This window comes from Giraffa tippelskirchi, chromosome 9 (assembly GCF_054371585.1).
Source record: "Giraffa tippelskirchi isolate mGirTip1 chromosome 9, T2T-mGirTip1v1.2.pri, whole genome shotgun sequence".
Taxonomy (NCBI): Eukaryota; Metazoa; Chordata; class Mammalia; order Artiodactyla; family Giraffidae; genus Giraffa; species Giraffa tippelskirchi.
The window spans coordinates 8,977,434-9,004,867 of record NC_137283.1 but is presented as its reverse complement, the minus strand read 5'-3'; positions in this window follow the sequence as shown (position 1 = coordinate 9,004,867).

Sequence of the window (27,434 nt, the reverse complement as noted above, 5' to 3'; positions counted from 1 at the left end):
AGTCACTTCTCCAAAGAAGACATATAGGATGGCTAAGAGGCACATGAAAAAATGCTCAAGATCGCTATTAGAGAGATGCAAATCAAAACTATGAGGTATCATCTCACTCTGATCAGAGTGGTCACCATCAAACATCTACAAATAATAAATGCTGGAGAGGGTATGGAGAAAAGACAACCCTGCTACACTGTTGGTGGGAATGTAAACTGATAAAACCACTATGGAGAACAGTATGGAGGTTTCTTAAAAAACTACAAATAGAGTTAGCATATGATCCTGCAATCCCACTCCTGAGCATATATCCAGAGGAAACTCTAGTTCAAAAAGACACAAGCACCCCAATGTTCACAGCAGCAGTATTTACAATAACCAAGACATGGAAACAACCCAAAATAGTCTACTGACAGATAAATAGATAAAGAAGATGTGGTGTACACACACACACACACACACACACACACACACACGCAAACAATGGAATATTGCTTAGCCCTAAAAAAGAGTTAAATAATGCCTCCTGTAGCAATATGGATAGACCTAAAGGTTATCATACTAAGTGAAGTAAGCCAAACAGAAAAAGGTAAATATCCTATGATATCACTTGTATATGGAATCTGTTCTTAAAAAGATACAAATAAACTTACTTACAAAACATAAATAGACCCACAAACATAGAAAACAAATTTAAGGTTACAAAAGGGGACAGTGGGGTAGGAGACAGATAAATTAGGAGGTTTGGATTAAGATACACACTACAATATATAAAATAGACAGCCAACAAAGACCTGCTCTACAGCACAGGAAACTCTATTCAATATTGGGGAATACCAGACCATCTGACCTGCCTCCTGAGAAATCTGTATGCAGGTCAGGAAGCAAGAGTTGGAACCGGACATGGAACAACAGACTGGTTCAAAATCATGAAAGGGGTACGTCAAGGCTGTATATTGTCACCCTGCTTATTTAACATATGTCTAGAGAACATCATGAGAAATAGCAGGCTGGATGAGGCACAAGCTGGAATCAAGATTGCTGGGAGAAATATCAATAACCTCAGAGATGCAGATGACACCACCCTTATGGCAGAAAACAAAGAAGAATTAAAGAGCCTCTTGATAGAAGTGAAAGAGGAGAGTGAAAAAGTTGGCTTAAAGCTCAACATTCAGAAAACTAAGATCATGGCATCTGGTCCCATCACTTCATGACAGATAGATGGGGAAACAATAGAAACAGTGAGATACTTTATTTTTGGGGGCTCCAAAATCACTGCAGATGGTGACTGCAGCAATGAAATTAAAAGACACTTGCTCCTTGGAAGAAAAGTTATGACCAACCTAGACAGCATATTGAAAAGCAGAAACATTACTTTGCCAACAAAGATCCATCTAGTCAAAGCTATAGTTTTTCCAGTCGTCTGCAAAAACCAGTAGTCCATAGTTTTTCCACATCCATGTATGGATGTGAGAGTTGGAATATAAAGAAAGCTGAGCGCCGAAGAATTGATGCTTTTGAACTGTGGTGTTGGAGAAGACTCTTGAGAGTCCCTTGGACTGAAAGGAGATCCAAGCAGTCCATCCTAAAGGAAATCAGTCCTGGATATTGATTGGAAGGACTGATGCTGAAGCTGAAACTCCAATACTTTGGCCACCTGATGTGAAGAACTGACTCATTTGAAAAGACCCTGATGCTGGGAAAGATTGAGGGCAGGAGGAGAAGGGGACAACAGAAGATGACATGGTTGGATGGCATCACTGACTCGATGGACATGAGTTTGAATAGGCTCCGGGAGTTGGTGATGGACAAGGAAGCCTGACGTGCTGCAGTCCATGGGATCACAAAGAGTCAGACCTGACTGAGAGACTGAACTGATAAGGGAAAAGAATCTGAAAAAGAATATATGTATCTGTCTACACACACACACACATACACACACACACACACACATATGACTGAATCACTGTACTGTATATCTGAAACTAACATGATATTGTAAATCTACTATAACTCAATACAATTTTAAAAAAGAAAAAAATAATAATCTGAAGGCTTAAGATGAAACCTTTACAAAAGTGAGAAGAATTGAGAATTCCTGTTTCTTGGAAAAGATACTCTCTTGACACCTTTAGGATCCAGCAAGAAAATGAAGCTGAACTAAAGGGCTATGATTTAAACGTAGACAGGAAAAAAAAATCAAACTTGAGATCTGTTTTCTGTGTCAAAAAGCATAGTAACAAGAAGAAAATAGGGTCTTGAGAAGCAGACTCTATGTAGTTTTAAGAACACTAAACTGATAGGAAAAAAAAAAGAACAATGAAAAGATGGTTTCTGCCTTTAGCATTCAAATGTCATTTTGCTTTGTCTTGTTTAAAATTTTGAAAGACAGTTTATGTTTACTGGAAAGTTCACTTGAGAACAATTCTCAGATATTACTGTATACACTGAAGAAATGGCTTAGGCTGATTTTAGTATTCCCAAAGCGTGGAGCTGACAACAGATTCTGAATCAGGCAAGTAAAACTCTGAAACCCTTCTTTCCAGGTGCTCTGTTGGATGATGCCCCAGTAGCTGGAAGAGTGTGCTATTAGGGAAATGAGCTGAACTGAGGCCTGGCTTCAGTTTTGAATTACCTAAGTTCAAATAACATTTAGGCTAAGCTCAATGAAAATCCAGGTGAAGTGAAGGAACGAAGAGCACAGAAGTTTAGCATGAAATAAAGAATTTTAAATTAAGAAGTGAAGTATAGATTTATACAGTTTTGCCATGAGCATACCCGGTATTACTATTCTTTATAGAATGTTCTTTACAGTATCTGGTCAAGGAAATGCAGTTGCCTGGACAAGGGAAGACGTATGAAAGATTATGGCAAAAAAAGACAGTGCCTTTCTTTCCCCACTCTCCAAAACACTCCACCTACTCTCTCACTTTTGTTTTCAGTAAATATCTCATGCCCAGTGACTTTCACTTTCCTTGCTTGAGATCATATCCTCAGGACATATCTGCCTGTGGCTAAGAATTATATAAAATTTTTCCTATCATGCACTGTGCATGGGATCAGGAGATTTGAATGTTGGAACACAAGCATCTTTTAGAATACTTGTAACAGCCTGCTGTGTGTGTGTGTGTGTGTGTGTGTGTGTGTGTGTGTTTGAAATTTATGTTTTGCCTGGTTCCCACCTGATGGTAAGACCTTGAAGAACATATGTATGTCCTCATTTCAGTTCAGTCGGTCAGTCGTGTCTGTCTCTTTGCGACCCCACGGACTGCAGCACATCAGGCTTCCCTGTCTATAACCAAGTCCCGGAGCTTGTTCAACACCTTTTAATCACCAGCATCATCAATCAAAGGACTTGTCACATTATTGTCATTAATAAATGTATGAAATGAAGTGAAATGAAATGAACTGAAAGTCGCTCAGTTGTGTCCGACTCTTTGCGACCCCATGGACCATACAGTTCATGGAATTATCCAGGCCAGGATACTGGAGTGGGTAGCCTTTCCCTTCTCCAGAGATCTTCCCAACCCAGAGATCAAACCCAGGTCTCCTGCATTGCAGGCGGATTCTTTACCACCTGAGCCACCAGGGAAGCCCAAGAATATTGGAGTGGGTAGCATATCCCTTCTCCAGTGGATCTTCCCGACCCAGGAATAGAACCAGGGTCTCCTGCATTGCAGGCAGATTCTTTACCAACTGAGCTATCAAGAAAGCCCCAATAAATGTATATAGGAATGAAAAAGTGTGTTTATTAATAAGATAAAAGGAGGAAAAAAAGGCTTTTTTCAGAATATAATTCTAAAAATTTTAAAGTGGTATATGGTAAACATAATAGAGGAAAGACTCCATATTCATCATTAAAAATCTAATTTAAATTCTAGATGATCCAGTCCCCCTGAGCTAGACAGTCCAAGTAAATCTGTAAAATTCATTTAGCAAAGAGGGACATGTAACAATGCAAAGCCAAATAATATCAGTTACCAAGATACAAAAACCTAAGAAGATGATAAGAAAATTAGAAAAATAGGGAGAAAGAACAGGTTACAAATGTTTCTACAGAGACGTAAAAAACACTAAGAGGTCTGCAATTCTCTTTAGCAGTTAATAATGTGATATTTTTAGTTCATGGCTTTTTTCAAGAAATTTGCATTGAATACCTACAATGTGACAGACTAATTTCCAGGGAATGTTCTAGCAGAGCTCACATCAGCAGAGGTAGGAAAACAATTAATGGCAAATCTACTGCCATGTCATCAGCATCACAAACACAACGCAATAAAACCACAGAGCAGAACAGCTGATTTACTGGGGTGGGAGTCCAACATGACAAGTGAAGCGGTTACATGTTGCCTAGGTGAAGAAGGTAGAGACCACATATCACAGGGAGAGGAGAGATGTTGACTTGTGGTGCCAAGTTTTGAATTAATTCATTACTTAATTGTGGGTTTAATTGGGCACATGTTTCCCAAGAGGATTAGTTTTCATAGACTGGTGATAATATGGAGTCTCTCTGGAAGGAGTTCAATGTCTTGTGTTTGATAAGATATATATTAAACTTTTGTGTTATCACTAAGAAAATAACTCAATAATATATATAACAAATTGTCAAAGGTATTAAAATGTTACAGTATAAGACAGCCACAAATACAAAAGAAAGCAGTAAAGGAGAAACAGAAGAGTAAATAAAATATAGAGAAAACAAAATGCCAGAATGGCAGAGCCAAATACAACCAAATCAATTCTAATATTAAATGTGAATGAATTATTATTCAGCAATAAAAAGAAATAAAGTACTGATACAAGCAGCAGCAGGATGATGCTTGGTGAAAGATATCAGTCACAAAAGATCACATAATTGCATGATTTCGCTTATATAAAATGTATAGAATAGGGAAACTCATAGAGACCAAGGTCAATCTGTAGCGGCCTAGGACTATGGGGCTGAGGGGAGGGATGAGAGCAATGAGGAGATATTGCTAAGAAATAGTTACAGTGTTTCTTTGGAGGGCAAACTGCAAACTCAGGTTTTGATGATCATTGTACAAACTTTTAAACACATAAAAAACATTAAATTGCACACATTATGAGTGAATTTAACTGGAATTATTTCTGAACAAAAATGTTAAAAAAAAAACCAAACAAACAATTACTATCAAGTTTCCAAACTGAAAAGCCCAAGAGTAAAGGTGTGTTGCTTCATCAGCCTGACATGAGGACATCCCATCTCTCCAAGGTATCCAGAGGCTTCGATCAAGCTTGTCTCTAGCATAAATATTCTTTCCCTGTTGTCCATCTTATAAATCTAAAGTCCTGTTAAAATGTCACTTCTCTGCTTTCTCCAACAACTAGAATTACTTTGTTATTTTATTATCTCCATTCTTTTAGTACTTCTATCAAATGTCAATGCTGGTATTTTTTTTTCTTTATTTTTGAGATGTCTGTTATATATAGATTCTTTCTGCTGGTCTGTGAGTTCCTTCAGAGCAAGAGTAATACCTAGTATATTTTTATCTCTTGTTTTCTCTCAGTGGCTCATGCAGTATTAAGCCATTGGGCATACTTAAATTATGTCTGTTGAACAAAAGAAGAGTGTAGAATGTTAGATCATCTGGTTGACATTATCATGGATGACAACTTCTGCTACATTAAAAGTTATTCAACAGAATAACATGGTCCAGGTGGAGAAACAGTTCTTCACTGATGTGGCTCCCCTTAACAGTCACCAGTTCTCACGGAGGGTAAACCACAAAAAAGGAAACTGTGAACCTCTTTGAGATGTGGGGCAGGGGCAGGTGATGTCAGTTTGCAGATCAAATTCATGCAGAAGAGCACAACCCAGGTGTCACAAAGACTGACACTGAAACAGACCTGCTCGTAACCACAGAGAGACTGTCGCTGACTGTGGCCGCACCAGCTGCAGAACGCTGGCTGGTTCGGGTTGCTCACTGTCAGGGTACCCTTGGTCAGATGCCTCTGGGGATGCAGAAGCAGCATTTAAAACAGGGAAGAAAGGGAAGAGATAGCATCTGCTATATTGTGGGAACGGTGTGGAGACAATGAAATTGTACTAAATATGCAAGTAATATTTTTGGTCTGCATATGCTTAAGGAATTTTCTCCAGATGATTGCATGAAACCTATGTTAGCATTTTGTAAGATGAAAAGCTTTTCTTGATACTTATTGAGTTATAATCGTGACTTTCAATTATGGGTGATTTTGCCCCCTTAGAAAATATCTGGTGATGTCAAGAGATATTTTTCGGTGTTTGTGGAGGGGTGTGTGCTACTAGCATACACTGAGTAGAGGGCAAGGTTGCTACTAAACATCCTATAATGCACAGTTTACCCCCTGGTAACAAAGAGTGATCCAGTCCAAAATGCTAACAGTGGCTGAAGTGGAGAAATGCTGGTTTAAAGTCACGTGACAGAAGGCTTGAGATCATCCTGTCTTATTAGACACAGGAGGAAATAGAGTCAAAGAGGGTGGTTAACTGATACAAAAAAAACACAACTAGACTAAACCCCTACCTCCTCTAGGAGTAGCAGATGACAGTTCCTAGAGGAAATGAGTCACAGAACAGCTCATTTTGATGACAATGAAGATCCAAGGGTCCAAAGAACCAAAACATGAGGACTTTAGTGAAATGGGAGCTGGCGGAGGAACCCACTGGATTACGAATCAAAATTCCTATATTACTGCAAATATAAAATACACATGGGAGTGCTCTAAGCTGCAAAGCAAGATCTCATCATAATTTATTATTATCATCAGGCCTGTCAGTGAGACCTAGCCTGAGCAAACGTCTAAGTGGCTCCCAGAAATATAAAGAGAAAAGCACAGGGCTCAAGACCAATTTAGAATCTGTTCAAAGCAATGCTGAAGATAGACTAGCACAGAGTCACAATTCTGCTTATGGTTTATTCTTTAGAAAAAGATCAAATAAATTATTGCCTTGTTCTAAGGAAATGCCAATAATTTATTGATTCTGAAGCAAACACAGTCTTATTTTGGTTTTCAGAAAGAGAAGATTTTTTTTTCTTCCTTCCACCTTTGGATCAAATTTCTTTGCCAGAACAGCAAGAACACCAACAATGTGTACCCCTCTGGATTAAAAAGAAAATCACAAATTATATTGAATTACTTCTCTCTTATTTTAGGTTAAAAAAAAAAAAAAAAAGACATCTACCTTGACAGCATTTATAGAGCAGATTTAGTAGTTTAGTTTCCAGGCTCTCACTAGGTCTTGTCATGTCTCCCCTGATACTACTGCAACTAAACTTATCTCCTTGTTTAGTAAGTTTAAATTCTATTAAATTTGATGTTTTCAATTAGTTCCACTCGTACATTCACAGAAGCATTCCCCCAGGTAACTATGAAATGAAAAGTTCATGGTAGGTAAGGGGAAAAAAGAAAACACAAGTAGAAAAGAATTTTCTACCCTTTAAAATAAAAACAAACAATGTATCTTGTGATAATTTTCTCCAATGAATGTTTGAACTCAGAGAAGATACGAATTCCAGTGTCTGTCTAATATAGGGAGTGGTAGGAAGAGTGACATCAGGAAATATATGTTAGTCTTTGAAGACCTTCTAAATAATAAAATGCAATAAAAGAAGGAAAAATCCAAGCTTTTTCATGCTAGTCTGAAAGATTCCAAATAAGAGAACTTTGATCATTTTCTGGCATCCAGATACTTTTCATTTCATTTTCAATGGTTTTACCTATTTCATTTGTTTTGACTGAAATAATTCTTCTCCATCTTTGCTGTTTACCCCTTTGAAATATCTCTCTGCAGCCCTGACCCTCCATTAAGCATCGCCTAACAGAATGATGAACTACATGTCCTGCTTTAATCTTGCCCTGTAGATCATTCCCTTCAGCCTTTGAATTATTTTTTTTTAATCTTCTGAGGACTCAATTGAAAAAGCTACCTTTCTACAGAAATATGCTCCCGATGGCCTGGAAAATATGAACGTCAAGCATAGTGCTAGATCTAGAAGGGCTTACATAAGCAATACTCCTTCAAATATATATGATACTGTATGATTACACCTCTCTTACTGCATTTTTTTCCCATCTGATACAATCATCAACCCTGTAAGATAGGCAGACCAGGAATTAATACTCTATCTTTTCAATAGCAGAGCAAGGCCTTGAGTCGTCTATAACCTGTCCAAGACACACAGCTACTAAGCTACTCAAGTCTAGGATTTTGACTCAAAGTTCAGAGAATTCTGTTCCTTTGAGTTGAGGGAGTTGAGGATCTTGAATATACCCCCCCTCCTTTTTTTGGCACTGACTTATAGTTGGTAGATGTTCAACCCAAGAGTAAGGAGTTCTTGCCCAGGGGACAGTTTTAAGTGCCAGGATCATGGATCTTTTCATAAAACTACCCCAAATCTCAACAGGACTGGCTTATATATAGGCACATGCAAACCCAAGACTAGAAATTGTCTCTCCCTGGTAGAAATAAACAGACATATATATGTTGATATTCCAAGAATTCTACCTTACTTCATATGGTAGTAGCATTAGTCGCTCAGTCATGTCTGACTCTTTACGACCCCATGGACTGTAGCCAGCCAGGCTCCTCTATTCATGGAACTCTCCAGGTGAGAATACTGGAGTGGGTAGCCATTTGCTTCTCCAGGGGACCTTCCCGACCCAGGGATTGAACCCAGATCTCCACACTGTAGGCAGATTCTTTACTGTCTGAGCCACCAGGGAAGCGGTACCTCATACAGTTTACCTCATACAGTTTCCTAATATTTCTATTTTCACTCTTTTTTCCTTTGTCAAAGAAAGCACCTCTATGGATTTTATTACCCCAGTCTTTGAGTCCATTTATTTAAAATGCCCCTTGAAAATGTGAACATTTTGAATGCCCCTTGAATATTTTAAAAACCATTGTTCTCAAGCTCCGTAACACAGATTAACTGATTTTGTACTAGCGTTAGGGTACTGGAGTCCTAGAGTGTTATGGTGGAGAATAGATAAAGCCTATGCCTTTTCATAGGCTTCACTTTGCCTGGAACAAGTTCTGGAAGACACTTCTTGGGCTCTTCAACTTTCAAGATTACTTTAAGTCACATTAATCTTGGCCACATTGGCTCCATTGGTTTATTCACACATCCATCTGTTAATTAGCCACTGAGTCCCTTTTATGGGGAATTCATATAAGTTTTAAGTATGTAGAAATTACTCAGACACAGTCAATGGGACCGTTGCCCTGAATGCGAGGTCAGGATTGGAACTTCCCTGGTGGCTCAGATGGTAGAGCGTCTGGCTGCAATGCGGGAGACCCGGGTTCGATCCCTGGGTCAGGAAGATCCCCTGGAGAAGGAAATGGCAACCCACTCAAGTACTCTTGCCTAGAAAATTCCATGGACGGAGGAGCCTGGTAGGCTACAGTCCATGGGGTCGCAAAGAGTTGGACCCGACTGAGAGACTTTACTTTCACTTTCACATGTTGGCCCATGAGTGCCTCCTTTTAGTCTGGGCTTCTCAGGAAACAAAAAGGTGTATGCTGATAGTTTCTTTTAGGAAGTAGTCCGAGGGAATAGGGACAGTGAAAAAGCAAGTATGAAAGAGACGACAAATGCAAGGGCTCACTGTTGACAGTGTCACTGCTCTGGCAACCAGGACTCAATCCTCCTGGATTCCTCTCAACAGTCATGAATCTTATGCTCAAGGAATATGGCTTGTATCTGTAGCTCCCATGCCCATTAGTCAGCTGCCACAAGAGGTGCTAAATCCTTCACCTTTCCATGTTTGCAAATAAATGAGTGCCAGAGCGTGGGGGCTATAGATATATGGCTTGAGTCTTTGAGAATGCCTGTGGGAAAAATACATACAACAGACAGCTGAGACAAAATGTTGTCAATTCGCTCCTCTAACAAGTTGTCTGCTGGAGCAATGGGTGGGATAGAGACAGGGGATCTGAGTTGAGAAGAGGTGAGATGTGGCACAGGAGGTAACAGATATGGTGTCAAGTAATACAGAAGCCTGACACAGAGGCATTTATTCAGCAAGATGGCAGCTTAGTGGGTCTTAGGGAGGGGATTCAAGCTTTAAACATGTAGTTGAACCATACTGCTTGTATAATCTCTCAAATCCCTGAGTGTGTGACTATAAATACAGAAGATCCATCTAATGTCAACTCCCAAACTCACTCATTTCTTCCTCACTGTTTCAATGACTCCTGCCTCTTTAGGGTCAGCTTTCCTCCTACTGACTTTTTCATGAGCATCATTCTCAGGCCCTTCAGAAGCACTTGGCACGTTAGCATCCCAAGAGTTGCCCAGATGAGAGGGAGCACTTCTATTGTTGATTACAGTTTGGTCATGAACAAGTAGGCAACCCCCCTGAGATCCCAATTCCGTATCTGAAAATGTACCTTTACATGGCAATATTTTAAATGGGTAAACGGGCCGAACATGCAACAGACACAAGATAAGCATCCATTCCTTTATCTCTTTACATTGAGATGATCAGTTATGAGGACAACTTTTGGTAGCACTCCCCCACATTAATCTTTGGATTTAAGTTATCCAGGGTTACAGAAGGAAGAACCAATATAACACATTTCTGAACTTCTCCCCCAGGTAACCAGGGAGTTACAGAGCTGGAAAGCGATGCAGAGATCCCTCCTTGTCTCTCTCACCCTCTCCCTGCTGTCTCTTTGCTGCCACTCTTAAAATGGAAATCAGACTGGACAAAGCCTAATCTTTATCATCTACTAGCCATCTGTATGAAATATGCCATTCTTGTGGCCTTTGTCTGATAGCTTTTATTCTAGGAAAATGTGTTAGTGGCAGCAGGACAATCTGGGCAGATCACCTAAGTGACATTTTGAGTCATTGGGTGAAATAGTTTCCAATGTGATAGGCCATAAGTCTATGCTGAGGCCATGCCAAAACGCCTGGATGGATCAGTAAACAAGGTGAACAATGCAGATGAATGACACCGTGGGGACAACCCTTCCAGATTTTACTGAATCATTGAGTGATGTGATTGATTTTTTGGTTTTCTATAGACACTCTGTCTTGTTTTGTATCATCACCACTGCAATAATAGGAGACAAATCCATTTCTGTTTTGGAAGACTATTACGACTCAAATGCTAAAATCAATCATTCACCTGAATTCTTTACCTGTAAAGTTCTCACACGGTCAACTCCATAAGCCTCGCTTTGACTCTGTTTCCTCATTTGTATCTCAAGATACGTGTGATAAGTCTAATATGACTAAATTACTATCTAATTCATTTAGCATAAGGATCAAGTGGAACAATCGAGGAAAAAGCGTTTGTAAACAGACAAATGCCTTTAACGATGCCTTTAGTTTTCCCATACTTAATTGTCAATGTGTGCGCTTTTATTCTTAATTGGACTACTGAGGAATTGTACTGTATCCTGCTTAACTCTGAATATCTTTGGATTGTCTAATAATATTAATTATTATATTATTATAATATATATATATTAATAATAATCTCATATAGGAGGTACATAGTTTCCATTTTATTTAAATGTTAAGTAATTAAACTGCTGTCTAAATTATATACACATAATTTAAATAATAAAATAATAATTATTATAAATTAAATAATAAAATAAGCTTTTTTTTTTAAGCTCTTGATGCCACATAGGATTATGGTAAGTTCACTGCTTTCCACTTTTTTTTCCCACACTTGTAGAAAAAGACACCATTGGAGAAATGGATCATCCACAATCATGAACTGCAAGGGCTGCAGCCTGGGTTCACCACTATGCCTATTTTTTCTAAGTAATATTTCACTTTCCTTATTCACCAAAAATGTCACAGTTGACTTTCTGTAGTGGTTGAGTTTTAAATTAATCAATCATTTTATTTTCTGATTTCTGCAATGGGTTGAACAAACATCCATCACCTCATGTAGACACACATACACCAAATCAAAGACGTAGGGAAAAATTACTTTTTCCTTATGATAAGAACTCTTAAGATTTACTCTCTTAACTTTCACACACAATTTACAGCAGTGTTAATTATATTTATCATGAATTTTTAAAGGTAGTGAGTGATTTCTTGCAGGTTGCAATTCATAGCATTAGAACTGGATGTGTTTATTATGCCAAAAATATCTCCTCCTCACCACCAGACACCAGTAGAAATGTGTGTGTTCTTTTTCCTGGTGCTTCAAATGCAATATTCTGTGTTAAAATTAGCTAAAAATAAACTTATGTCTCCTTCTCTTATCATACTCTTACCACCCATGACTGTTTTGGCACCTTGAACTTGCCCATAAGAGCCAATCCCTTATCTCCTGTTACAGAAAATCTGCTGCTTTGCCTGGTCAGCTTTCATTATGTGGCCTAGAAATCTCACTATTATGTTTTGTTTCTTCTTACCCATCACCACTTATACCAAATGGAACTTATTACTATATTTTATTATCTGCTGACATATCCTATTTTTTCCACTCTAGACTGTGACTTCTTAAAACACAGACATCAGGTTTCTTGTTCTTGTTTTATTTTATTTTCCCCACATCTCTTTGGCTTACCAGCAAAGAGAGTTTTGCTGTTAGAGCTACTTCGCTTTGGCTGGATAACAAATCAGTCCATCTACCTACTAGCGTCTCTGACCCTGGCGCCTTGGCCCCCACCCTCCCCATACGGCAAGCACTTGGAACTGCTCTCAGTCTTCCCCCCAGCTCCCGTGGCAGGATCTCCCCTTCTCTAACCTAACTGGTGAAACACGATCAGCTGGATACTTTTCTGAAACATGCTCTAAGAGTACTTCAAACATTTTTGGAGTGATGAACTTCGTCACTCTTGGGGCAATAATATTTTAATGTACTCTCTCCTTTTTTTTCGGAGAAGGCAATGGCACCCCACTCCAGTACTCTTGCCTGGGAAATCCCATGGACGGAGGAGCCTGGTGGGCTGCAGACTGCTGGGTCACGGAGAGTCGGACACGACTGAGCGACTTCACTTTCTCTTTTCACTTTCCTGCACTGGAGAAGGAAATGGCAACCCACTCCAGTGTTCTTGCCTGGAGAATCCCAGGGACGGGAGAGCCTGGCGGGCTGCCGTCTTTGGGGTCGCACAGAGTCGGACACGACTGAAGCGACTTAGCAGCAGCAGCAACTCCTTTTTTTCCAGTTTTCTAGTTCAGTTTTTCAGTTCAAATGTTCTTGGGTCCCCCACTGATGCCTAAGCAAACCCCTCTCCTGGAGCTTTCTATAGAAATGGGCTTCCTGTTAGCACACTCCACAGCTATGTCAACATCACCACCAAGAATGGGAAAGACGCTGTCAATGAGTTTGGTCATTGCCTTATGCCAGCAGCATCAGATCTGCCATTTCATGTGCTTTGGGCTTTGACACTGCTCACTGAGATGAACAGCAGTGAATTGTAATGGGGATGTTCTGTTCGATGGTTGAGTTGGTGGTCATTTTGAGATCAGTCCAAATACTCTGCTGGCACTGACCCCAGCATAATAAAACCAAAAAGGAGGCCGTGAGATTCATAAATACAACATTTATAGCATATCTGTTCCTTGATTTCTACTTAGGCCCCACCTTTCATATCTGCTTTCCAAGAAAGGAAAATTTATTTACAGACTGAGGGGAATACCACTTCAGTTCTCATACAACCAGACACATTTTTTGAGTATCTACTATATGTAAATGACTGTGCTAGAAACTCTCATATAGTATGTATGGTATAGTATTTTATTTTTTCTAAACAGTTGATATGTCTCTATATAAAACTGTATCAAAATTATGTTCTCTAGTCTACTTTGTATTATTACTTTAGCCAAATTCTTCATCTTTCCACTTCTGTCTCTGTTTGTACACTTTAATGTTTATCAGGCCCAGCAAATAACATGTGCCGATATTAACTCCTGAAATCTGCATGCTGGATGCTTGATGATACCTGAAGTTCACAGGCTTTTGTGGATTACAAATTATCTTTCAGTTACGTGGACACTGTGAATAGGCCTAAGCACCTAGAGGATGCCAAAATACCTGCTTTGAGTTGGAACTGGGTGATATATTACGAAGACTGCAATGGGCCTGCATTCAGAAGGGTTGGATTTAAGACCAAGCTTTGGCATTTAGCAACAGAGTGAATTTGAGCAAGATCCTAGTCTCTATGAGTCTCAGCTTCCACTCTCAGCCTGGTGCAGTATCTATCAGTTTCAGAAAGCCTTTGTGCCAAAGAAGTCTAATGTATTTGAAAATGTGCAGTGACATGGATTGTTTATCTTCTCCTGAGACTCTACAGGACCCATAAATCACAGCATCTCACTAAATCCCTGTTCCCTGGCCTCAGAGGTGGGTAGATGGACCAAGTTTAGCCAATGAGGCTGTCCAGTTTATTTGCTCGTCTGTGACTGGTTCAGGAAGGAGAAAATCACTGGGACATTTCTTCCAGAACTACTAGTGAAGTCTGAAACATTCTATTGTTTCTGCCTTGTCTTGCACAGAAGTCATTAGCCAAATGTGACTATTAAGCAATTGAAATGCGACCTATGACTAGTGCAACTGAGAAAAGGAATCTTAAATTTAAATAGTCTCACGGGGCTAGTGGCTACCATATGGGGCAGTACAGTTCTACAGTTTCCCACTGATTATTTTGCATGTTTCCTAATTTATTCTTTGTTGTCTTCCTAGGAAGAGTTCTCCAAGGTTTCTTTCTCTATTGCTCTATTTGAATAACTCTTAAAATGCCTCTTCCTTAGAGATTTTAAATAATTCAACTGAGGAAACACTTTTGCCAGGCACTGTTTCTTAACTTATTTAATATATTCTATAATTATTGATCTGGTTATATTTTCAGTTCCTTTTGGAGTAATTTTTCGTCTTTGATGTTTTCTAAGGAGTCATTTATTTTATATAGATTTTCAAATATATTTACATGACTGTGAAGAATGCTTTCCATTATTTGGTCATTGCTCATTTCCTATCTCTGCATTCTCAGTTCTCATTCTATAAGCTGTTTTATCCTTCTTATTATTCAAAAATAAAAATTTTAACTTATTTTGTTTGGCTGTTTTAAGAATTTTGTGTTTTAAACAATTTTGCTGGAATCATCTTGTTTATAAATAAATCAATATTTGTTTCTATCTTTACTAATTCTTTCTGCCTAAATTCCTTCATTTGTCCCTCACTCTTTCACTTCCTTCCACCCTACTTCCTTCTTTCTCTCTTCTTTCATTCTCTTTCACTCTTTCTTTGTATTTTAAACAAGTTGAATTTACTATTTTACAAATTTTTTATCAGTTGTGTAAATGTTTGAGGTAAAAGTTTTCCCTTTTAGCCTGATTTTAGGTTTACTCTGTGACTTTTGATACTTGTCACTACATTAAAATTTGTGTGTGGAGGGGAGAGGTGAACAGCATGTGCACAGAGAAGGTTTAAGGTAGTGAACATACTCTGTATGACATCGTAATGATGGATAGATGTTGTTATACACTTGCTGAGACCCACTGACTGTGCAACAAGAGTAAACTATGGACTTTGGTAATTCTGATGTGTTAACACAGATTCATTCTTGGTTAAAAAAAAAAAAATACCATTCTGGTGAGTGAAGTTGATAATGGGAGAGGTTATACATATGTGGGGTAGCTGCACACTGCTCTCAATTCTACTGTAAATTACTCTAAAAATTGTCTTAAGAATTAATAAATATAAAATTTCAGTTCATTTTGAACTCAAGAATTTTTCAAAAAAGATATTTTTAAGTTCCATGAAATTGTTTTACTTAATTTGTTACTATTTTTTCTTGATATTATTGAAAACATTTATAATATATTGCTTACAGTTTGTGAAATATGTTACGACTTTTCATGGCTTAATATACAGCCATGTATAATTATTTTAAGTATCCTTTAAAAAACAGCAAGTGTTTTATCCAAAGAATTATTAATCAAAGGCTCAATAAGCTTACCTATTTTAATTTTTTATATCTAGAACTGGCTGAAAGAATTATTATGCTTTTAGTTCTCCTTTAACCTCATTCAGTTTTGGATCTATATTTTTGATGCCAAGTTTCTGGGTGTATAAAAAGATTCATAACCGTTACATATTTCTGTGGATTGCATGCGTTATAATTACAAGGCACACCACATTTGTTTCATCCAATGCATTTAGCCTTCAATTAAATTCTCAAATGATGGTAATGTTAGGACCCCTGCTAAATATTTGTTTGAATCTGCACATGTGTCTTTGCCAATGCTTATTATTTTCAATAAAAATGTCATTTTATTTTATTTTATGTGTATCTCTCTTATAAAACAAAAATAACTCTTTATATATTTTTCCCCATTTACTTCACCAGTTTTTCCAGTTTACATTCATTATTGTTAGAGTTAGCTTTCTTTCCTTTGTAGATATACTTTGTCATATTTGCTAAACTGCTTATACTTTATTTCCTTTCTGCTTCCTCTTTTAGTTATTTGAAATGTACAGAATCTAATTTTAATGTATCACTAGTTGCCTCTACATTTTAAATAACAGACTTAAATTTCTACATCTTAGTTTATTAATTTTAATAATCTCTATTTTGAACAATTAGCATATTTAAATTTAACATCTCATTTTCTATATCCATGTTGTTTCTGCTCTGCATTCTTTTATACACACACATTCTTATTTTTAGTATGTTATACAGCTTTTCTTTAAACATTTATAATTTTTACTTTACGTTCCTGTACTATAATTCAACAAATTTCACCCTAAATTTTTTAAAAAACAGATCATAAGCTTATCCCCCTTCATTCAGGCATCTATCCATTTAAGAAACATTCATTGTGTGGTCTCTCTTTGTCAGAATGCTCCAAACACTAGGGTACAACACAAAGCAGCAAGATAGAAAAGACTGCAGTGATGGAACTTATATTCGGACAGGGGAGAAACTAGCAATGACCAAATAAACAAAGAAAATGTCTGGTATGAATACATCTATTGCCAATGTAACTCATGGGAAAATACTAGTCAAGTCATGACTCCTTTACATGGGTTGTCAAGGGAGGCTGGGTAGGATCAGACAGAATGCTAAGCCTCAACTGATGAAAGAAAAGAGCACTTCAGTCGGTCGGAAAAATATGAGGAATGAGCATTTTAGGCAGGGACACTGGTGTTGTGGTATTTTATTGGTTCTATCAACAACTGAGTTAGGGATTGTGCATTTGCTTATTTTTCCCTTCATCTCTGTCACTATATGCCCCTTGAATTTTTAATGTTATCAAGAGTGTACACATTTGGGTAGATATGTCTCCCTGACAGATTAACTTTTTCAATGTCATAAATTTTCCTTTTTCTCTCTCTGCTAATACTAGCTATCTAGGACTTTGCCTTGATTAATAGTATGAATCCCAAACATATTTGTCACGTTCTTTGTTTCTCCTGGCTTTCTGCACATTCAAACTTCTTATGGTGAAATGCTAATGAAAAAATTTCTTTACCATTTATTGTGGTGTAGGTTAGCTGCCAATAAATTCACCATTTATTTATCTAAAAATTACTTTTACTTAATCTTATTTTTAAAGGATATTTTCACTGCATATAGAATTTTGGGTTGATGATCTTTTTAAAATTTTAGAGTTGGACTTTTTAACAGTGTACTGTGTTTTTGTTCTACTGTTTCTGATGACAAGCCAACCATTAATCATATTTCTTGTTTGTTTCTATGTAGTGTGTCTTTTTCTGGTTTGTTTTCAAGATTTCTTAGTCGACTTTGGTTTTGGATATTTTTATGCCAAGATATAGTTTTAATTGCCTAAGCTTATATTTTTTTAAAAATTTGGAAAATTCTCCATTAGTTCTTTACTTTTTCTGTCTCACTAACTCAATTCTCTTTCTGGGACTCTAGCTATACTACATCATTTCATACTGTACACTGACCACCAATGTTCCATTTATTTTGTTTTCAATATTTTCTCTCTGTGCTCCTTCGGTTTTCTTCTAATTTACTGTTTCTTTTTTCCTGACCTCTACAACCTCCTGTTAAGCAAATTAAGAGAATTTTACAATTTTAATTCTTATGCTTTCCCTTCTAGAACTTTCATTTCACCTTCTTAAAATTTCTGTTGTAGGTTTCCCCACTGATCACCAATTATAACCGTGTGTGTGATGGGCGAGGGAAGGGGGGGAGGGTTGTGTGTGTGTGTGTGTGTGTGTGTGTGCGCTGTATTTGTTAATGTTGTTGCTGTTCAGTTGCTAAGTCGTGTCTATCTTTTGCAACCCTATGGACTGTAGCCGGCCAGGCTCCTCTGTCCCTGGAATTTTCCAGACAAGAATACTAGAGTGGGTTGCCATGTTTTTCTCCAGGGGATCCTCTCAACCTAGGGATCAAAGCTGCATCTCCTGTATCTCCTGCATTGGCAGGCTGATCATTTACCAATTGCGCCACCTGGGATGCTAAATATATGTTTATTAGCTGCTTTAAACATATTGAGGCTGTTTCCAACATTTGTATCATACTGGAGTCTGTTCTATTGACTTAAAAAATCATTATTGGCCATGTTTTCCACTACTTTCATGTACAATACTTTTAGTTGTATGTTGAAAATTTTGAGTGATGTGTTTTAAAGAACTTGGAGTACCTATTTTTCTATGTTTTCTACAAATGGTGATAGTTTTTCTTCTGGTGAACAGATAAAGTATTGCAGATTCTTTTATTTTTGTGAAATTTGGTTTTATTATTATTCATTTATTATTCTTATTATAGTGAATCTATTTTGTTTTTTTACTTATTCCTAGAAGCAAATTATTCAATATTTGGTACTTTAGTTTAGTTCTCAGTTCACTAAAGACTACCCCAGTAGGCCTGTTAGAGTTAGTGGATTAACTTGCATATTTCTTTTATCTCAATTATGTCAAATCTGATTTCCTGTTGTCTGAAGTCTGAAAACAATTGCCTCAAATTGTTTTTCTAGTTGTATAATTTTTACAATTTTGAGTACATGTCTATTATCATTTACTGGCTAATCTAATTGTTCACATCTTTACTTTGCATTAATTACACCTTCAAAATGTCTTCCATAGTAGCCTTATAAAATCTGTTTCTCTCATTATCTTGAATTTTTACTCATTACATTATGTCTTGGTGTCACTCTCTTTGGGTTCATCTTAATTCCAACTATCTAGGCTTCCTGAACCTGAATGTCTCTTTCCTTCTTCAGATTAGTGAAGTTTTCAGCAAATGTTTCTTCAAATAATTTTTCTGGTCCTTTCTCTCTCTCTTCTCTTTCTGGGCCCCTATAATATAAAGGATGTTTCACTTGATTTTGTCCCGAGGTCCTTTTAAAGTATCTTCACTTTTTAAATTTTCTTTTTTCTATTTGTTGCACTGTCCTGACGAGTTCCATCGTTTGGTCTCTCAGCTTGCTGTTCTGCTCCATCCAGTCTGTTGTTGAACCTTTTTAGCATATTTTCAGTTCACTTATTATATTCTTTAGGTCCGTGACGTCTGCTTGGTACTTCCTTACATTTTCTATTTTTTGTTGATGTTCTCACTGTGTTTATCCTTTCTTCTCCAGTGTTTGGTGAAACCCATTAGACCACTGCTTTCAACACTTTATTAAGTAGATTCATTATCTCCATTTCATTAAATTCTTTTTCTGAGGGGCTGTCTTATTCTTTTGTTGCGAACATATTCCTCTGTCTCCTCATTTTGCCTGTTTGTTTCTATGGAGCAGGCAAATCAGCTATCCCTCCCAGTCCTGAAGGAGTGGGTGGCTTTGTGTAGGAGGATTCCCATGGGGCTCGAAAGTGCAATCTCCCCTGGCCACCAGAGATGGACACTGAAGTGGAGTACCTCGTATGGGATGCATGGGCCCACCTGTTGTGGTGTGGAGATGGAGAGGCCCTCGTCCAGCCCACTGCTGTGGCACATGGGTGTGGGCCGGGCCCTCGGTGGAGCATGCCTCCCTACTCTGGCAAGTTAGAGGGAGAATTCCAAAATAGCACCTGCTTTCACCAGCACTGACATGCAGAATGAGATCTTGCCTACCTTTTATATAAAATAATTTAACTTTTTAAAAATCATTAAACCATATTTAGTTGGGTGTTTCTGTTACTTGTCATGAAAGCAAAATAACTAAAGTGTTTTATGGAAATGAATCAAATAAAATATATCAGGGGTCTCTGGTATAGTTAGATTTTAAATAAATTTTTGCAACCTCACTTAAAACAAATAGGTGAAAAACTCAAAACAAGTATTATTCACTCTATATCTTTTTTATCCTGTACGTGAGGATAAAAATATCTCTTTTTGCTTTTCTATTTCTTGTCTCCTTAAAGCAGTTCTTAACTATTATGAGCACAGGTATAGGACATCTGAGCTATATGCTATCAGTTTGAGAAATGGACAGAATGGGAAGAGAAATTTAATTGGCCAAACTCAGACCCATAAGTAATTAGTAGAAAGTGAAGCAAAGAATACCTGGCTAAAGAAACAAATGTATTGTAATTAGGCCAATTATCCTAGATGTAGTTCATCAGCTTGTAGTGATAAAGGCCATTAATGAGCTTTGTCACTGACAGCTTACTTTCTAATCTTAATCCTTTTTATCGTTATTAGCTTTAATGCTACTTTCACAAAGATAAGTTACTTTATACTGAAATTAAATTGAAAAATAATAAGTAATGATTGCTGCATTTGAGAAGAATCTTACAAAGTTTCTTTCCTTCTGAAAAACTTACTGAAGACAGTGTAAAATGTCCACAACTTTTTGAGCAGGTGAAGAACTAGAGAAACATTTGTTAAAGGAAGTACTTATAGATATTCTTGAGGACAGTTATTAAATTTATAGTTAGTATAATTTAATGAAGTGATCAATAGCTGTTTATTTATCTTAGATATCAGCACGTTATGTTCTGTCTGCCATTAAGAAAATTCTTCAAAAGGTCAATCTATAAAGACCACTAAACACTAAACATCACTGTTCTATACCCAGACATATAGTACTAAGAAATCTGTACAAATTTGCTAATAGCATCTTGAATTATGGCCTCTATACATCTTATTAAACCAGACTTTTTAATATGAGCCTTAGAACAAAAAATTGCTTGAGTGACAGCTTTTTACATTCTAAGTATGGTACATAGCTACTGCCTGTCTGGATGCACAAAAGTTCATTCTCTGAACATAATGGATGATTTATGGCACGAAAGCATGGTCATTTCAACAGTCATAGTTGAGAGAGTTTGATAGAGACAGGAAATATTTTTAGAAATACATTTGTCTGACCCTTTATTTAGGCACTTATATGTTTATCTATCAGTACATATTGAACCCCTTTACTTATGCACTTACATATTTATCTCTCAGTACATATTGAACCACTAGTTTGTGCATAGATTTACCTGAATCTAGGTTTAAAAGTACTATGTTTTAAAGTACTGAGAAAGAGCAGGTGACCTTAACTTGTTCTCATTTCACTGAGGAAGTTTTTTTTTTAATATTTCACTACTAAATATCATGATATCCATAGTTTGTGTGTGTGGATGTACACTACTTCCTACACTAGATTAAGAAATGTTCTATCAAATTCTAATACATTTATACCTTCTTTCATGAACAAATGTTGAAATTCACTAAATGAGTTTCTACTGTATCTATTGAGATGTTACTATGCTTTTTCTCATGTACTTGGTTAAATGGCAAAGAATAATGGCTCATTCTAAGACCTCTATTAAGATATAGTATACATAAAAGAAAGCTGGCATATTAAAAATATACTAATCAATTTTAACATATATATACAAAATTGAGATCATTATTACAGTTACAATGGAGAACATGTCTATCACTCTTGAAAGTTTCATTGTACTTCTTTGTATACCTCCATCTGACCATAGTAAATAATTTTAATATACATCTGTCAGTAACAACAAATAAATGTAAAAAGCCTTTGTGGTATATCTGAGTAAGATGAATAAATGCAATTTATATATAAATCAGTCTATCTTGAAACTGTAGATATATATATATATATATATTTCAAGCACACATAAAACATTTATAAAAATTAAGAATATGCTGAGCCACAAAGCAAGTTTCAACAAATTTCAAAAAGTTGAAATTCTGTTGTTCTATAAGAATGAAGGCTTTATGTCTACTCTACCACAAAAGTATAGACTTAAATATTCAGGTCTAGGCCATCAGAGATAATCACATGCTCCAGAAAATATGCAGCATTAAATTCTCAGTACTATTCTAAATTTGCTTTTTCTCCCAATCTCTGACCTCTGAAGGTTGTCTTATCTTACATAGATCATACATTCTACCCAGGACTCTTTAGGTGTCCTGTGTCAAGATGCTTTCTTCAGTCATCTCAGTCACCGTGTTACTCGAATTGAAAATCCAGTTTTGTTACTTTAAAAGCCATAGCTGTCAAAACTAGAATCTAACATAAAATTTAAAAATACAAGAAAAAAAAGCCCACAACAACTTCTATTTTTGAGTTCTACACTCTCCCTTCACACAAACATAAACTATACTTTAAATGAGTGCTTAATTATACGCTGGTAAAGTTGCTAGAGGACTTGGCAGACATTCTACTTTTAGAAGCACTCCACACAAATTTGTATATCACACTTTACATAATGAAGACTACTTCCCCACCTCTTACTAAAGCAAAGTAATAATAATGATAATAATACACTTCTTAAAAGAAAGCTGGGGCTATATCAGGAAGGTTTAGTGAGTTGAGACAAGGAACAAGATAAGGGTGTCGCAAGGCAAAGGGATACACTCTAGATAGAAGGTAAAAGACTAGAGATTTTGCAGCCCCAATTAGATTCAGTTCAGTTCAGTAGCTCAGTCGTGTCCAACTCTTTGTGACCCCATGGACCGCAGCATGCCAGGCTTCCCTGTCCATCACCAACTCCTGGAGTCTACCCAAACTCATGTCCATTGAGTCGGTGATGACATCCAACCATCTTACCCTTGGTCATCCCCTTCTCCTCCTTCCCTCAATCTTTCCCAGCATCAGGGTCTTTTCAAATGAGTCAGCTCTTCGCATCAGGTGGCCAAAGTATTGGAGTTTCAGCTTCAACATCAGTCCTTCCAATGAACACTCAGGACTAATCTCCTTTAGGATGGACTGGTTGGATCTCCTTGCAGTCCAAAGGACTCTCAAGAGTCTTCTCCAACACCACAGTTCAAAAACATCAATTCTTCGGCACTCAGCTTTCTTTATAGTCCAACGCTCACATCCATACATGACTACTGGAAAAACCAGAGCCTTGACTAGACAGATCTCTGTTGGCAAAGTAATGTCTCTGCTTTTTAATTTGTTGTCTAGGTTGGTCATAACTTTCCTTCCAAGGAGTGTCTTTTAATTTCATGGCTGCAGTCACCATCTGCAGTGATTTTGGAGCCCCCCAAAATAAAGTCTCTCATTGTTTCCCCATCTATTTGCCATGAAGAGATTAGACCGGATGCCATTATCTTAGTTTTCTGAATGTTGAGTTTAAAGGCTACTTTTTCCCTCTCCTTTTTCACTTTCATCAAGAGGCTCTTTAGTTCTTTGCTTTCTGCCATAAGGGTGGTGTCATCTGCATATCTGAGGTTATTGATATTTCTCCCGGCAGTCTTGACTTCAACTTGTGCTTCCTCCAGCCCAGCATTTCTCATGATGTACTCTGTATATAAGTTAAATAAGCAGGGTGACAATATACAGCCTTGAAGTACTCCTTTTCCTGTTTGGAACCAGTCTGTTGTTCTATGTTCAGTTCTAACTATTGCTTCCTGACCTGCATACAGATTTCTCAAGAGGCAGTTATGGTGGTCTGGTAAAAAAATTAGTATACTCATAATCTCATTGGTGGTCTACCTAGATTATGAGTATATTATTTTTTATTAATGACAGATTCTCTGCATTGTTGAGGGAATGTCACAAAGTTTACACATATGCCTGACTAGTCTTTCCCCTGATTCCACCCATGTGGAGTTTCACGTACGGCTGTGCTCAAACTTTGCAATCTTCATATTAAGATATAACTTTAAACTATAGTTTGAGAAACTGTCTGAGCACGTGGGTGATGATTCTTATTTTTTCTATTGTTTGAAATAAAGTTATCAGAGCAGCAGAACTTCATGCTTCCAAGTCTTGGTTTCTGTTTCTGAAAATGCTGACTTGCTCAAGAATGCCTCATTAGTCTTTCCACCAACATAATGCCAATCTGATTAATTCTGCCTCCATGCTTAGGTATGTGGCAAGGTGCCTACTTTACAAAAGCATCTCGTATGCAAGACATAGGAAAAATATCTTTCTTTTGCACTGATTTTGGCCAAAGTGACTCTATGCTATTCTTGAGTCTGGCCTTTAATACCACAGATAGTTTCTCTAATGATCTCTTGGGGACCTGAGCACCATGTAAGATGTCCCATTATTTCTCCAAATAATATGAAGAATCTCTATTTCTCCATCATAGAGAGGAAATTTCATGTGAGATCAGCCTTGAAGACAACAGCCATATAAATGAGGCCACCTTGGATGCTCTAGACAAACCCAACGGTCAGTTAAACAGCACTGAGTGAGTCCGGTGGATACCACAAAGAGGAGAAGAATCCCCTCTGTGCATACTAAGTGGCTCAGTCATGTCTGACTCTTTGCGACCTCATGGACTGTAGCTGGCCAGGCTCCTCTAGCCATGGGGTTCTCCAGGCAAGATAACTGGAGTGGGTTGCCATGCCCTTAACAGCAATAAATAAATGGAACACCTCTTAAGCAGTAATTATCTACTCTGTCAATACTTGGAAAATATAATTATCTCAGATACAGAACTTCCCCAAGCAACTACAGTGTTAAGGAGTGAAGCAGAACTTGGACATTTGGACAAAATTAGCTTCTGAGAGGAGCAGAATTCAAGTCAAACAGCAGAAAACGTGACCTCAAATGAGATGATGAATAATTGCCTGTTTTCAGTTTTCCAAGTCAACTGCCATCTCTGGGGAAAATTTTCTAGCAGAATCAGGGCTCTCAATATGAAATCCACCCCAATGACTGTGACAAGATACACACTGGCAAATTCAAAGAGCCTCTTTCTAGTGTAACCACCGTGCTAATCAACGTTACCAATTAGAAATCTGGACTTGGAATTTCATCTGAGAAAGCACTCGAGTTTTCAATCACAATGCCCTGTGTAATAGGGCACTATTATTAGTTCTCAGTTACCAGAACTGAGGCAAGATACAAGGATATCCATAGTAGATAGATCCATAATAGATTAGAAAGCACTGTGCCACTTATTAAACTGTCGTTGCTTAAATCAAAATCCATCCATCCTCTAGAGTCACCTCTGATGCTGGGGCTAGGAATCCACAAGTAGATTTTTCCCTTTAAGGTGGTTTCTTGCTGTTGTGTGCTAGTAAGGGCACACTGGGCAGAAGAAGTAGAGGTTAGCTCGGTGGTTGCCTTATGGTTCCTGTAAGCAACACATCAGCTACAGCTCTTCAACTGGCAGCATGGTTCAAGCAGCTGTTCGATCCAGTTTTTAGCTTCTTACAGTGCTCTGAAATCCATCTTCCCACAAAGATCTCTGCTATGTGGATTTTTCAATTTCTCCCTGTGAGGCTGATAGTTTTTGCCACGTGTATATTCAGGCTCTCTTTTGGGTATGTCAACATTTAATATTAGTATATTTTTCTGCTGAACTGCTCTTTTATCATTATAGAATATCTCATTTTATTTTTGGATAACAACTCTTGTTCTAAAGCCTTCTTTGTCTAATATGTCTTTTATTGTTACAGGGTGCATGCCATATCTTTTTCTAAATTTTGTTTTTAACTTACCACATAGACAGCATAGGGTTCAGTCTTTATTTATTTATTTTTTTTAATCTAGTCTGAAGTTCTCTGCCTTTTAATTGGAAGGTTTGGTCCTTTTATACTTAATGAGATAACACAAACATTTGAATTTATGCTTCCCATCTTAGTATTGATATATGTTACTGGCATTTGTTCTTTGTTTCACTCTTCCTCCTTTCTTATCTTCTTTATCATTATTTTTCAAAAATGAAGACACAGAATTACTTGTTTTTTGAAAAACACTCCTGGTAAGGTACAATTTAACCTTTCACTTCACCTTGTCATGAATATTCTTTCACTCAACACATTTCTTCCAGTTTTTGTAAAAAGCATCAATGTATCCATTCTGGAAGATCTATCAATGGGATGCAGCTGAAAAGAGAGACTGCTGGTATACCATTACTCATCCTCTATCTGCTCTGCTCTTTGGGCAGTATCCTCTTCTATCTTCCTGAAACTGGAATTAGGTATTAATGTCATACATTGTCAAAATGAGTGGTTCATTTTATGTAATTTATAATATCAGGAAATATATTGTGAAATGCCATGCTTACTCAAGTATAGTACTAGTCTAGTACTTCTGTTAAACAAGAAGATGCATTAATAGTTAGCTTGGCAGAGTTTAGAATTCCTGAGATTTTCTTTCTTCTTGTTCTACCCACCCTCTAAGGACCATCTCATACTTTCCCATGGGTTCAGTAACCATTCATTTGCTGACTGCTATCAAAAGTATATGTCTTAGTCCCAGACTTCATTCCCAAGCTTAACTTGTATTTCCAAAAGTCTCCTAGACAATCTCATTTGAATGAATGTAGGTATACAAAAACAGCATATTAAAACTGAAATTTAAGATCTTTGCTTCAAACCCACTACTCACTTCATTTCCTTGAAACCTACTACTAATTTCAAATAATGGATTGATCATTTACCTAGTTTTCCCAGCTAACAATGTTATAGTCATATGGTTCCTATGTTTTCTTTATCTATATACCAAATTGATTTTTTTTGTTTGTTTCTTTGTTTTTTAATGTAGACCATTTTTTAAGTCTTCATTGAATTTGTTACAATATGTTTTCTGTTTTGGCTTTTTGACCATGGAGGCATGTGGGATCCTAGCTCCATGACCAGGGACTGAATACACACCCTCTGCAATGGAAGGTGAAATCTGAATTACTGGACTGCCAGGGAAGTCCCCACCCAACTGATCCTTAATTCCTTCTGAGGGATTAGGGGATTATTCTACTCTTCTGGATAATTCCATTTCATCTGTGCCCTTATGATTTCCACAGCCCCTACCATCATGCAGGTCTTCATGTCTCACCTACATCACCTCAGTCACATCTTAACACCCCAACAACATCAGCACTACCTAGCACTGGATAGAAACACAAATTCTCAGGCGCCACTCCAGACTGATCATTTCAGTAATTTTTCAAGGGCAGTGCAGCAGTCACTGGTGATTCTGATGTACATTCAAGTGTGAGGACCACTGCTGGACACTAAAGATGATTTATACATTTCCTTTCCAACACGCTATCTTTAATAATACCAATATTCTTCTGAATGTTTATCTTAATGATTGTCTGTATTTTTTAAGTAAATCCAATTTTATCTTTGGCACTTTGTGGTTACT